General features: G+C 37.5%; 1 pseudogene; it reads left to right on the top strand.

The window, feature by feature from the left end:
- The first annotated feature begins 2,098 nt into the window (after window positions 1–2,098).
- Window positions 2,099–8,002, top strand: LOC110566607 (mitochondrial import inner membrane translocase subunit Tim17-B-like; annotated as a pseudogene).
- Window positions 8,003–15,894: the final 7,892 nt, after the last annotated feature.

Genomic DNA, 15,894 nt, shown 5'->3' with positions numbered 1-15,894 from the left:
CACACTTAGCTTAAGGAAACCTTGATAATGGAATTTTCCATGTGAATGGGAAGAAAATATTCTAAAGAAAATGCATCATAAAAAAAGCATTGCAAATATTTATCACAGAAAACTTTTTCTTCCTTCCTTCTTTCCCTCCTTCCTTCTTTCATTTATTTTATACAACATAGAATTTATAGATGGAAAATGCAAACAATGTTAAAGAAAAGCTTTTGTCTCTGTTAGGGACAATGGAAAAGCTTGCAGTGAAACTAAGCAGTGACAAAGCCAGCAGTGAAATAAACTATTTAAAATCGTTCTAAGGTACTAGCGCTGCAGTGTGTGTGTGTGTGTGTGTGTGTGTGTGTGTGTGCGTGCACATGTGAATCTTTTTTATTTTTGTTGTTTGTTTGTTTGTTTAAGAATCCCTCGTGCTTTCTCTAAATTGTGAGTGGAGAAAAGTTAAATGAAAAACATTTAGGCAAAACATCAAAGGGAAGTCAGACATACAGTTCCAGAGGGATGAGCTGCTCAAATTCAGTGTTGCTATTTAGCATCCAAAGGGAATTGTCAATTCACTGCATCACAGTGTTTGAAGCCATTGTAGCATTACTCGCTCTTCTATCTTTCATGAATTTAAATTCTCTAATTTAACACTTTCCCTTAAATTTGGTTCAAAGAAATATTTTGTATTGTTTTTGTAGCTATTTAATCATGGCAAATGTAGATTTATATCCGGTTTGACCTTGTTGGCTGAATAAGGAGCAGTTTAACCTTATAAATAAACAAACCAGTACAGAATCTAATTCACTTAATAGTTCAGTAAACAGCTTTATATTTACTTTAGTTAGGTATCAGGAGCAGAACAAATACGTGAGATTATTTCAGTGTTTGATTATTTACTTTTGGTTAAATCATTGAATGAAAATACTGCTCAGAGCATCCAGGATGGATTGCAAACATTCAGATATATTGCACAAAACTCCAAAACCTCTGGACTGCAACTGGCGAGTGCGGGAGAGATGTAGCTAATGGCAGTAATTCAGGGTGTTGGTGACTGTCCACAAGGAAGTTGTCTCAGTAGCACTTCCCTAAGCCCTGCAATTTAGATATTGGAGGGAGCCTAAAAGAGAGCAAAAAGGCCACTTGCTTTATATTGGTTTTCGTTGCAGAATCAAAAAAACATTTTTAATACTTTTATTTTCAATGAATATAGGTAAGGTCAAACTAATCTAGCTAAAAACTCTGAAATTTCTTTCAAAAGTAATAATAAGCCAGATTTTAGAAATCGTTTTGGCAAGAGTCTTTGTTTTGGGATAGGAAGACAAAAGTTAATTATTTTGGTGCAGTTCTATTAAGTACGTTTGAAATGGAAAGTAATCAGGATGTATAGAACAGCAAAGGAATAAAGAATAAGTCAGAACTGATACAATATGAATAACCTAGACTATGTGTTACACTGAGGGGCTAGAGAGATGGCTTAGTGGTTAAGAACACTTGATGCTCTTGCAGGGCACCGAGGTTGGATGCACACCACCCAAATCCAGAAGCTCACAACTTCTTGAAACTCTATTCAGGGGATCTAACTCCCTCTTCTGACCTACACACACACACACACACACACACACACACACACACACAGACACACACAAAATAAATATTAACAAATAAAATGAACTCACACTGTTGGTTAAAAGGTTTTTAAATCTGTAAATTGCAGATTTCAAAGTGTGTTCCTTACATGGTATCTATTTAAATTATGATTGCGGAGTTGTATGAAGATAAATTATTGATCACATATACCTTACCTTTATTTGAATTAATATACAAATTAATAATAATTCCTTAAAGAAATTATTATTTCTTCCTCATTCTGTGCTCTTGGGACTGTATATGAGAGGAAAATAAATATTAGAGTCAGGCTGACTTCATCAAAGTGTGTGTATGGTCTTGGGAGAATTCTTTGAATTTTGATACTTGAGTTTTTAATTTGTGAACTCAAAACTGCACTTTGAAAATTTTTAATTTATACTTTATTTGGTACTTCTTTTTATATTTTCATTGTTTTTACACATTATGGGTTAGGTTATTAAAACTTATTAAATTAATACAAGCGAAGATGACATCCAGGTAATTAACATTTCCATCTACCCAAATATTAACAGCAACATGTGTTGGAAACTTTCCAAGTCTTCTACAAGAGGAGTGTAGAACTACAAAGATTTCTATAAGTTGCTTTCTTGTGCTTTTGAACAGTGTTTAAAATTTACCTCTTTGATTACTCCCATCATGCCTTTCTAGTCTGCAACAGCCTCTCTTCGATTGTTTAATTCCATGTGCTCAACACTTCTGGCTTCTATAACGATTGTGAACATATGAATTATGGCTTCCTTTCTGAGATTAGTTATCTTAACATAATGTTCTCTGCTTCCATCCATGCTGCCTCAGTGGCAGTGATTCATTCCTTTCATGGATGAATAACATTCCCTGGCATGTATACCACTTTTCTTAACCCAGTTATCTATTTTCGTCTGGATGGATGCTCATACCTTACTTATTTTGAATTGTGCTGCAACAACCAGGAACATCCAGAAGTCTCCTTGACAAAATGATGTCATCTTGTTTGGAGAGCACTTCCATAGAGTTTGGGATCATGTGGTGATTTTACATTCAGCATTTTAGGAGACTATGATGTTTTCTAAAATAAGTGTACTAATTGTTTATTTACCAACAACGTTTGATATTTCTCTTTGCATTCTTTCCATACTTATTTTTGATAAAGATCATTATAATTGGAATATGATATTTCACTGTAGCTTTGATTTATATTTCATGGGTGATTGTATCATTTGCATATAATCATATTGTCAATATTTATTTATAAAGTTTATCCATTTTTAGTGAACTTATTTGATTTTCATATATTTGGGTGTTTTGTTTGTTGCATTTTAAATTTTTCTTATTTATTCAAGCTTACTTACTTGACAAATTATTATTTTGTTATTTGAACAATTAACAATTTCTCACATTTCACAGATTATATCTTGACACTGTTGATTATATCTTTTGCTCTGAAAAAACCATTTAGGTTGATGTAATACCACTTGTCTCAATTTACTTTTATGTCCTGTGCTTTATAGGGTCTCAACCAAAACAATAATTGTAGATCTTTCTATCTTCAAGCATTTCTTAATAAGTTTCTTCTGAAAGCTTCATGCTTTACATTCATTTCCGTGATATATTTTGAGTTAGCCTACTTTAAAATAGATAAGCATAGAATTTAGTCTTTAGCATGTATAATATGCATACCCAGTTTACCTGGCTTCACCTTTTTCCTACAATGTATCATATATTGTTTTTTTTTCTGAAAATCATTTTGCTGTTGATAAATGCACTGAATTTTGGATTTTTATTTCTATTATTATTCCATTAGTTTATGCACTAATTTTGGTGTTGATATTATGGGTTTTTTGTTTGTTTGTTTGTTTGTTTGTTTCCTTATCATTGACTTCGTTTTTTTTTGCCCAGTTACTCCCTGGAGAAGGGACTGCCCTATAATGTAGTTTATACACTCAGTGACATTCCATTGGAGAAAGCGAAGTTTCTCTTTAGTAGTGGGTATCAATTGCAGATAGCTTCTTGGTTAGGAGTAGAAGCTGGTATCCACTTCCCCTTTCAGTGTTTGGGCTCATCTAGCTTGAATCAGTCCGAGTCTTGTGAGCATGGTCACAGTCTCCATGAGTTCATCTGCGCATCAGCACGGTTATATCTTTAACACACTGTTTCCTTGCAGTCATCCATCACCTCTGGTTTTTACAATCTTTCTGCCTCCTCTTCCACATAGATCGCTGAGCCTTGAGAGGACAGGTTTGGTAAAGACATCCTATTTAGGACTGAGTGATCCACAGGAGGAGGTTCTTGTGAACTGTGTTTTCAGACTCGGATTCCAGTGTCCTGAGATCCTGTTACCTCCAGCAACCTCCAAAACAGCCTGTGATGCTTGGAGGGTTTCACTGGACCCCTACAGCCAATGGACCAACAAAGTGTAACTCATTCCTAGCACAGGAGGTGTTACACATTTCTCACTTTTGCGAGGTTGTTTCCAGATTCTGGCTATTGCAGATAAAGCTGCTATTAAATAGTTCAGCAAATATCCTTGTTGTATGGTTGAACAATTTTTGGTTATATGTGCCCAGGAATTGTATAGCTGAGTCTTGAGGCAGCACTACTTCCAGTGTTTTGAGAAAGCACTATATTATTTCCAAAATGGTTGTATATTCCCGCCAGCAATGGAGGAGGGTTCCCCTTTAACTACATCCCCTTCAGCATGTGTTGCCACTTGAGTTTTTGATCTTAGCCATTCTGATGGGTGTAAGGTGAAATCTCAGAATTGTTTTGATTTGCATTTCCCTGATAGCTAAGGGTGTTAAATATTTCTTTAAGTATTTCTCTGCCATTCTATATTCCTTTGTTGAGAATTCTCTGTTTAGCTCTGTACCCCATTTTTTAAATGGATTATTTGGCTTGTTAGTGTTTAATTTCTTGAGTTCTTTATATATTCTGGATATATATTCTGTCAAATGTAGGGTTGGTGCAGATATTTTCCCAGTCTGTAGGCTGTCCTTCATTCTGTTGACAGTGTCCTTTGATTTACAGGAGCTCTTCTGTTTCATGAGATCCTATTCATAATAGCCAGAATCAGAAAACAACCTAGATGTCCTTCAACCAAAGAATGGATATGGAATTTGTAGCACATTTACACAATGAACTACTAATCAGCTATTAAAAACAAGAAAATTATGAAATTTGCAGGCAAGTGGATGGAACTAAAAATCGTCATCCTGAGTAAGGTATCCCAGAAGCAGAAAGACACATATGGTATTTACTCACTACTAAGTGGATATTAGCCATATAATATAGGATAAACATACTAAAATCTATAGTCCTAGAGAAGCCAAACAGCAAGGGATCCCTAGGGAAGTTGCTTAATTGTCATTCAGAAGGAAAAACAGGATGGACACTTGAGGTGGTAGAAGAGAGGGGACAGTAAGGCTCCTAAAGGAGCCTATCACAGATGTCCTCTAAAAGACTCCACCCTGCAGGGTCTCAAAGCAGATGCAGAGACTCACAGCCAAACTTTGGACAGAGCACAGGGAGTCTTATGGAAGAAGTGGGACATAAAAGATCCAGAGGGGACAGGAGCCACACAAAGAGACCACTAAAGAAAAAAAAAAAAAAAAAGAGACCTAGGGATGGGGGTGGGGACTACAGAAACTGATGCATCAATCAAAGACCACACATGGAAAGGACCTAGACTCCCTACTCAGATGTAGCCCGTAGACAGTTGCCGTTCTCCATGTGGGTGCCCTAGTAAGGGGAGAAGAGACAGTCTCTGACATGAGTTCAGTTACCTGCTCTTTGATCACTTCTCCTTGGCGGGGCAACCTAGCCAGCCCACAGAGGAAGAGGATCCAGGCAGTCTTAATGGGACCTGACAGGTTACTCTCAGACAGTAATGGAAGTGTACTTCCCCTATCAGTGGACTAGGGAAGAAGGATAGGGGAGGGAGCAGGGAGAAAGGTGGGATTGGGAGGAGATGAGGGAGGGGTCTACAACTGGGATACAAAGAGAATAAATTGTAATTAATAATAATAATGAAAAAGGCCCTTTTCTAGCTCTTTCTAGAATTCTGTGTATCTTGGTTGCTTGAATTTGATTACGACATGCCAACTGAGGCCTTTCTTTGATCATATGTACCTCATATTAATTAAACTTCTTGACAGAATACTTATATTTTCCTTAAGTTAACAGCATTTTCAACTAGGTCTTCATATTATGTTCACACACAAAATTTGATCTTGTCAATTTAAGGTTTAAGTCTTAGAACTTTTTGTCTCTTCTTCCTTTGCTTCCCTGTTCATCATCATTTTTGACTGACTGGGCATTCTGAAAGAGCCTCTTCAGGTTCCCAAAGTTCCTTCTGGCCTGGAGAGATTGCTCAGTGGTTATAAACTCATCCTGTTTTCCAATATAACCTGAACTGAGCTTCCACTCCCCACATCAGGTTGCATATAACTATCTGCAGATACATCTCTAGAGGAATCCCACTTTGTCTTCTGGCCACTGAAAAAATCTGTACTGACTTCCACATATCTTCTCATAGATACACATATACCTATAACTAAATCTATAAAAATATCATATGCTTAGCCTAAACAGTTGTTGAGTTTTGAAGACTTAATGTGGCATTTTAAATATGTAGTTCTAAAATTTGTGTTTGTTTCCCTTTAATTGAGATCTACTTCTGTGTTGTATTTTTATTCTTACTATAAAAAATTCCCTTAAATTTAGTGAACTATGCATTTATATTTTTATCTCATGTAGTTTAATTTTATATTCTTTTCATATTCTTCAGCCACATTATTTCTTTTTTTGTCAGTCACTCCATATCTTGTTCCTTTGGAATTTACCGTTTTTAAATACATCTTTTGTTGATAGTTTACCTGGTGCATCTAATGTGACTACCTCATTTATAGAATAGCTTTTGCAATAAAAGTTGTTTGTTTGCTTTTTTCCTAAAAGGTGTGTATTTGGGTGTTACTTTGAAAGGTTGTATTGATTTTAATTCCAATTAGATGGTGTCATGATGGCTCCTTGTTGTTTCTTCAGTTGTAATTAGTGGCAGTGGGGGCGGGGGAATAGGGAGGGAGTGTCCTTTAGTCTCCTTGGTGCCTGAGATCTGACATAACAGTGCGTGACATAGAATTGAATATACCTCTTAGACTCTGCGACCATGTATCACAGTCCCTTAATTCATGCCACATAAAGTCTCCTTTTCCTTTTTAAATAAGTTCTCTTTGGTTTGTCTTTGTGTGTGTGTGTGTGTGTGTGTGTGTGTGTATGACACCTTTAGCCCATTTTTAAATTCTTCCAAACTGTGTTAGTGGTAAAATTTGGAATTTGAAAGTGCTTACTTACTCTATTTCCTGACACATAGAAAATATTCAGTTAAGTATTGGGACTTACTGAAAATAAGTAAGTATACCTATTGTTTTGAGTAGCATCATGCCATTAACTAATATTCTTCAAGCCATTCCTTTATTGCTAAAGTCAGTAAGTAGGAGAAAGACTTGTTTAAAAAACAAAGGGGTTCATAGGAGTAAGAAAGTGCAGGAGAGAGCTAAACAATTGAATGCAATCAAAGTACTTCACACAATTAAAATTAAAAGAAATAAAAATCTATATAGATAAACACTAGAATGTAAACATGTTTTTCTAGTTTGCCTACATACACAGTTTCCAAGGAATAGTTATTGAGTGAATGAAAACTGATAAGCAAGATGTCTCTGCTAAGACTTCTAGATTTTATATTCTCAAGATAGAATTTTTTGTGAACCTCGCCCATGGTGAACTGTGGATGATTGCGGTGGAACTTTCACTATGGCTGTCGTTGGTGTGGAGCCTTCCAGGCTATGAAGGGTTTTCTCCATGTCCCTGTTGGAATTCGACACCAGTTCAGAGGTAGTGTCAATGCTGTAAGGATCCGGGCATCCCAGATGGGAGGTGGTTTTACAGTGTGAGGAGGCCTGTTCACCATCTTTGACTGTGGCCTTGTACTTAAGCGGGGCAAGGAAGACCCTAGAATTGCGTCACCAGTGGAGAATTCCCCGGAGTGGTGCTGGCTGCACGCAGTGGTCTGCTGGCTGTGTTGGGCTCTGCGATGATGGGGACCATCCTGTTGGCCCTCATCAGGGCTGCCAGCATCCTTCTTACTTGCTACATTGACCTGCAGTTCCACAATGCACCTCCATTCTTGGAGGACCCCAAGCAGCTAAGCCCAAAAGAGGGAGCTCCCGCCACAGGTTATCCCAACTACCAGCAGTACCACAGAGGAAGCCTCTGCCTGCCCCTGCCACCGTGGGAGCTCCTCAGTTCCTTCCTGGATGACCTCACTCCCCGGGAGGTCTGGCTCCTACACAGCCCTGAGACCTCCAGAGAAGGGCTCTCTCTTGTTCTGTGGTAGGGGTGGGAACACGTCAGCAGCCTTGTCACAGGGTTCCACTATTTCTCTCTCAGGGTACCTCAGCCTCACTCATGTAACAATCTCTCACCCTAGATCCTTCATGTGGCCCCTGATGCATGTTTAGGGCCAGTTTTGAAAAAAATAAAAAATAAAAGCACTTTTCATTTATGAGGTTTAATATAATTATGTCATTTCTCCTTTTTTTCCTCCTTCCAAACACTTTCATACACTCTCCTTGTTCCCTTTCAAGTTCACGATTTCTACTTTTTATTAATTGTTGTTATGTATGTACATGTATGTATGTGTATATGTATGTTTATGTATGTACACACACGGAATTTTAAACACACAAGCTACAAAATCATCTGGAACGAAGTTTTGGAAGTGTCTCAGTGTTTTCTTAATTCATTCAAGCGCCCTTCAAGTGGAAGAAGGAACTCCAAACAAGAAAACAGTATTTAAGCATTTGAGTCAGGGATGTGGCAGCTCTCAGGAGACAGAATAAATCTTGACGATGACTGAAAATAAAGTGCTTTATTCTTGTTGAGGATAAATGCAACTTCACATTTTAAATGTGTCCCGGTGTGGAAAACAAAACCTGAAGAGGTAAATACACTACTTACAGCTGACTCTCAAGGTCAACATGACAATATTTTTCAGTTTCTATCTACTCTGCAAAATTTTTATGGAGAAAACCTGTAATATAAGAGACCTTTATAAATGCTCTGGAAGATCCTGTGATCATCTTTTCCTACACACTCTTCTAAGTACTAGAAGGAAGAAGAGATATATTTTTAAAAGTGTGTTGACGTCTCAAATGTATGCACCAGGAGATCTGAGTGAACTTTATGATGTAAAAATTACGTCTTACATTGCGGTAGAATTTTTATTTTTTGTAAATTTGTAATGTGTATGTGGTATTTCAGATTGTGTTATTTATATGAGGACTTCTTTTTAAATGAAGGGTTTTCATATACGATGGTTCCTTTTATTAATTATTATTATTTATTACAGTTTATTCACTTTGTATCCTGGCTGTGGCCCCCTCCTTTGTCTCCTTTCAATCCCACTCTCTCTCTTCTCCCTTAGTTCCTCCACTAGGGCACTAATAGAGGAGGTCTTCCTCCCCTACTATCTGATACTAGCCTATCAGGTCTAATCAGGACTGGTTGCATTTTCTCCCTCTGTGGCCTGGCAAGTCTGCACCCCCCCCCAAGGGGTTGGTGATCAGAGAGCCTGTCACTGAGTTCATGCTAGAGGCAGCCCCTGCTTCTCTTACTAGGGACCCCACTTTTAGGTCCTCTCCATGCATGGTCCTTGGTTGGGGTATCAGTCTCTGCTGGGTCCCCAGGGCCCAGAGTTTTTGGCTCTGATGGTCTCCTTTCAGAGTTCTTGCCCCCTCCGGTTCTTTCTATATCCTCCTTCTTTCATAAAATTACATGCATTCTGCCCAAAGTTTGGCTATGAGTCTCAGCCTCTAGTTAGATACCTCGATATGTGGAGTCTTTCAGAGGCCCTCTGTTGTTGCGACCCGCGTAATCGTCTTGCCAGCAAGAACGCCTGCGGACAACAGGATCCTTCTGCAGCAAGCTTTATTGCAGTCAAGCGATGAAAGGAGGAAGACCCCGAGCCCCGAAGTGGCGCTGTTTATATAAGCCCTGCTCGCACCAGAGTGGTGTGAGATGACGTATCATTCCCTGATTGGCTGCTCACCCATCACCCCATATGACGCCCCGGGCTGGGCAGTGACTTGGCGCGCCTTCACCTTAGCGCATGCGCAACTCCACGTGTTTACCAGGATGAGAGCCGGATGCCAGCACCATCTTGTAATGGCGACTTTACTCTGGGCTCTCTACACTCTGTGGTATGATCCTGTGCTGTTTCTTGTCTTCTTCAACTTCCAATGTCTATTGTGTTTGCTCTTCTGAATGAGGATTGAGCATCTCCCCTAAGGTCTTTCTTGTTATTTATCTTCCTTAGGAGTATAGATTTTAGTATGTTTACCCTATATTATGTCTAATAACTACTTCTGAGTGAGTATATGCCATGTGTGTCTTTCTGATTCTGGTTTATCTCACTCAAGATGATCTTTTCTAGTTCCTACCATTTGCCTTTAAATTTCATGATTTCTTTTGTTTTTAATAGCTGAGTAGTATTCCATTGTGTAAATATACCAATTTCCTGTATCCATTCCTCTGTTGAGGGACATTTAGGTTGTTTCCAGATTCTGGCTATTATGAAAAGAGCTGCTACAAATACGGTTGAACAAATGTCCTTGTTGTATAGTTGAGAATATTTTGGATATATGCCTAGGAGTAGTATAGCTGGATCTTGAGGTAGCACTATTCTTAATTTTCTGAGAAAGCACCAGATAGAATTCTAAAGTGGTTGTAAAAGTTTACATGCCCACCAGCAGTGGAGGAGGGTTCTCTTTTCTCCACATCCTCTCCAGCATGTGTTGTCATCATGACCAAATAGGCTTTATCGTACACATGCAGAGGTGGTTCAATATAAGGAAATCCATCAATATAATCCACCACATAAACACAGACCCTGTGCCCAGATATATTTGGTTTTTTTGGCGCTCCTATCCTTTCCACATCATACTAACTCCCCTTCTTTCATATGATTCCCTGCACTCTGCCGAAGAATTGGTTATGAGTCTTAGTATCTGCTTTGAAACACTGCTAGGTAGAGTCTTTCAGATGCCTTTTGCGGTAGACTCCTGTCATATGTTCAGTGCACATCCCATTTGTCTTTCTAAATGAGGATTGATCATCTTACCCTGTGTCTGCTTTCTTGATTATCTTCTTTAGGTGTATAGATTTCATTAAGTTTATCATATCTTGTAGGTCTATATAAGTGAGTATATACCATATTTTTCTTTCTCCTTTTGGGATACTTTACTCAGAATGATCTTTTCTAGATCCCACCATTTGCCTGCAAATTTTATGTTTTAAGGACTTAACATAATTATTAAAATTTTACATATAATAACTTGAAATAATTCATATTTATTTGGTCAAATCTAATATAACCTTTTATTTTTTCTGTATTACATGAAACACAAGTATTCACTTTTGTGGGTAATTTCCATTGAAATAGGAGCTTGTAAGTTTTATAAAATCTTTGATAATCCTTCATAGTGTTTTGACATTGAACTCTATAGCATTTATACTCGTATTTTACAGAGAACAGAAAATCTTGAGCCAGGTGTATGTGAACCTAACAGTTTTTGTAAGTTTTGTTCTATATTTTTTGAAGTTTTACAGAATAAATATAACTCATTTCCTTTATCGATCAGTACAGTGAAATAAAAAGATTCATATAGTTTATCTGGGGTATATACACATGATATGCAACAGATTAGAAATAAATTGATGGATTTCCAATTTTGATACCGTAGACAGCATAACTGATAGCTGTTTCCTAGAGAAGAAGCTAATAAAACACTGGCGAAAATATGATCGTCATAGGAACTTTATAGAAATAACATACCTATCCACAGGCAAATAGATAGACAATGGTTCTTCTAGACAGAGGAATCATTATTCAAAAATGATGCTATCACATCACCAGAAAAAAAACACACCTTAAGGAATATTAAATACATGTTGCTGAATGAAAGAAGCCATTCTGGAAATGCATTATACTGGATGGGTGATTTTATCTGTGAGAGAGGCAATGCTGGGGAAGAGCTAGCAAGAGAAATGGTTTCTATGATTTGGTGGTAGACAGAATAAATACAGAGATACATGTGGGGAGTTTGGAGACAGTTACAATGCTTTTTATGAGTTTGCAGTGATTGACACATTTCATTATATGCTTCCTAAACTCACAGAATATTCAACACTAAGAATGAACCTTAATGTAATTATAGACACTGGTTGACTGTGACATACATGTTAAGAAATTTTTTGGTTTGTTTATTCGTTTGTTTTTTTTGTGTGTGTGTGTTCTATTTTTTTTATTTAGTTTTTATTTTTAGTATATACCATGAATTTCAGTTGTTTCAAGTATCACATTATCTGAAGCTAGAACAAAAGTACAGGCTTTGATATTTTAGGGTTGCAGGATAATATTTTGAAACATTTATTTATAGGTGATCATGCAGCCCCTAAATCAAATTTAAAATTGATTTGTTTTTTAATTGTAGCAAGTGAAAGAGTTCTGGAGTCAGGATCCTGGGCACACCCACAAACAACTGGCATTTGGGTAAACTTTTCATTATCTCTCAAATCCTAAACTCTAAAACTACCCAGATAAAGTATATTTAAAAAATAAAATAGATGAAATGTAAAATAAATAAATAACGCAGGGCTATAAATTCAAAGTAATATGAAAATAAGTTTCCTTTATTGTCTATGAATCTTTAAGTCTGTTCTGATGACAAATTTCCAACTGGCTATGCTGTTCATACTCTTGAATTTAGAAGTTGAAGAGATTGTAGAATCACAATGAGGCAGCTTCTCCCAGAGAAGGTCCCCAGCAAGCCACTCCATCCATGAAGGAGGAATGAAATTAAGTTTAACCATTCTATATTCCCATGCACCTGCTGACTGGATGAAATGAAATGCTTGCAAATGAGTGACTGAAAACCTTCCCTCACAAGAATATGTGGCCTTTCTTATACAACATATACAAATAGAAATACTTTACATGAATAATTTATTCTAAAACTCTGTCTTCTTTGAAACAGCCCTGGGTGCTGAAGAATTTAATAAAATTCTACCTGGTCAGTGCAATATCAGTTGAAATTCTAACACCACAAAAGCACAGGGTGAAATCAGGGAACACACAATGTGACAAAGCACTATGGGGGCAAAGTCAGCAGGTGTGGCACCACAGGACTCACACCAGTAGGAACACAGAGTAATGAAAATTTAAGCCCCCTGTTCAAAGGAAGTCCATTGGCTACTCAGTTTCCAAGGGGTACAGGGGTTTTCTCTGATATGAACTCAGTGGCCAGCTTTTTGATCACCTTCCCCTGGGGGCCAGGGGCGGGGGAGGTACAGCATTGCCAGGCCACAGAGAAAGAAGATGCAGCCAGACTTGATGAGACCTGATAGGCTAGGGTCAAACAGAAGGGAAGAGGTCCTCCCCTGTCAGGAAACTAGGAAAAGGGCATAGGTGGAGAAAAGGGAGGATGGATGAGACTGGGAGGAGATGATGGAGGGTACAGCAGTGGGGATACAAAGTGAACTAATTGTAATAAATAAATACATAAATAAAATTAAGTTTTAAAATAAAAAACTTAAATGTAGAATGATAACAGTAAAGGTCTTTAAAACATAAAATACATTGCAAAATATGAATGAATAACTTAAAAGTCATTTTATAAAAAATGTAATTTCAAATAATGAAATGTGATTGGCATTAAAATTTGAAGAGATTAAAAACCCATATAGGAAGAATTGAAGAGGAAAGGATCATAACCAGCTACTCAGCAAAAAGAAATAAATGAATGAGTAATAATAAAATAAATAAATAAAACAAATAAAATGCTTGCAATAGGAAAAAGCCCTACTAATCACAGATGGGCAACATGGATAGTGTATTCTCAAGAGGAAACCAGAATAATCTTGAAACTTCCTGTTGATTTCTGGAGTGTTTTTTTTTTTTTTGTAAACTTGTATATTATATATATATATATATATATATATATATATATATATATATATATATTAAGAAGGTTGGCGACAGGAACTCAATGACTGGCTCTTTGACCTCCCCACCTCCCAAGGGAGGAGCAGTACTGTTAGGCCACAGAGGAGGGCTTTGCAGCCAGTCCTGAAAATACCTGACAAAAGGGAATCATATGAAAGGGGAGGAGGTCCTCCCCTATCAGTGGACTTGGAAAGGGGCAGGGAGGAGATGAGGGAGGGAGGGTAGGACTGGGGAGGGAATGAGGGATATTGCTGGGATACAGAATTAACAAAATGTAACTAATGAGAAAAATAAAATTATGGAAAAAAAAGAAAAAAAAAGGTTGGCGAAAAGTGCTTTAATGCAAGTTGAGTGATTGGAAGATACACAGGAAATGGTTATTTGATGACATCATTTCTTTAATTAATTATGAGGCAATCTCAAACCATTTAGCTCAGTGCTTCTCAATCCCATTTGTATAGCAGACTAGAACATAACTTTTGAGAAATCCCTGGGCAGCCTCACACATCAATTACATCAGCATCTTTAGTGAAGGCATTAGGGAATACAGCCTTCTCAAGAAGACCTTATGTTTACTTTGGGCTGACTTCTTAGTTAAGAACCATTGGTTTGGGCTGGAGGGATGGCTCGGAGGTTAAGAGCACTGGCTGTACATCCAAAGGTCCCGAGTTCAACTCCCAGCAATCACATGGTGGCGCATAACCATCTATAATGAAATCTGATGCGTTCTTTTGGCGTGCAGACAGAATACTGTATAAATAATAAATAAAGTAAAAAAAAAAAACCCTGCTTTATCAAAAGATCTGCTTAATTTGGTTGTTATGGTTGCTAGATTAAGAGTTGGCAGAATTAGTGATGTATAAGCCATGTGTTCTCTTACATGGGCTAGACATAGGAGAGTAGAAGTGTTGATAAGCATTGCTGATCAATCCTGTATCACCATAGAAATAGTGTCTTTCCTGTGAGTACAATTAATTAGAAGAGAATAAGATATTTTTATAGTCTAAAATGTTAATAAATATCTACTATTGTGACGAATAGTCCAATAGGACAATAATTGAGGGTGTTTTGAATTTTGCTTATTTCCTTTGATTCATAAGATAAAAGTTTCAGCCCCAAACTGGAGATCACAGGGAGAATGCTCAGTGTTCCACTTTCACTCTCTCATAGGCAGGTCTTCTCTTCTACCAAAACATGACCTTGTGCTATGAGATCTTATCAGATCTGCCTGAATTAGTATTTTCTGATATCTCAAAGCCACAGCCATACTATTGTTATTGGAGTATTAAGTATCAAACTATTGGAGATTCCAAAATAAAGTCCAAATACTTATATTCTGTTTCACTAAATAGAGGGGAAAAGCTGTTGCTGTTGGCCAAAGTGAGACGATTATGACAAATTTCCTGGAACAAAAGGATTTTAGTGGCTCCATTGGGATCCTTCATTCTTGTCTCCTTTCTGGGTTAGCTCACTGTGTGTGGCTGACACCCAAAACATACCTGCCTTCTCCTCAAAACTGCCCAATTTGTAAATCTCTGGAAGATAAACTCTCCTTCAGGCTGGTCCAAACATTGCCATTTTCCTTGTCCAGTTTAAGATTCCTGGAGAAATTCCAGTTTCTTGAGACACAATGTTTAAATGGTTTGACAATCAAAGTGAATGGTACAAGGTCTTTTCAAAATAGTTAGCATACCTGACAGAAATATGAAACATCTTCCAGTGAGATGTGGTTTCTAGACTAAGGAACATCTGTGTTTGACAGAACATCTAACTAGATAAGGCCAGATGCTGTACTCAGGTTGTAAGAAATCAGCTTAGCAACAATAAATCCTGTCTTGGTAGAACTCTATCTGTTGTATTAAGGGTCATTAGTAAAACTAGCTGTCACTAACGTGTTCTCAAACAGTGAGTCTCAAATTACCTAAAGTTGTAAGCCTTTTTACAGTTTCTCATGTTGTGGTGACACCAACCATAAAATTATTTTGTTGCTCCTTCATAGCTGTAATTTTGCTACCGTTATGAATTGTGATGTCAATATCTTATATGTGACCCTAACGGGGTCGGGACCTGCAATTTGAGAACCCCTATACTATAAACAGTGGTTTCTAGGGAAATCAGACCTGTTAGGTGGTTCAGGGATAAAAGGGCTTGCCACTAAACTTGGTGGCCTACATTAGATCCCTGGACACACATGGCAGAAGGAAAGACACTACAACCAAGTCATT

Source organism: Meriones unguiculatus, chromosome 2 (genome assembly GCF_030254825.1).
Source record: "Meriones unguiculatus strain TT.TT164.6M chromosome 2, Bangor_MerUng_6.1, whole genome shotgun sequence".
NCBI lineage: Eukaryota > Metazoa > Chordata > Mammalia > Rodentia > Muridae > Meriones > Meriones unguiculatus.
This window is presented reverse-complemented; position numbering and strand designations above follow the sequence as displayed.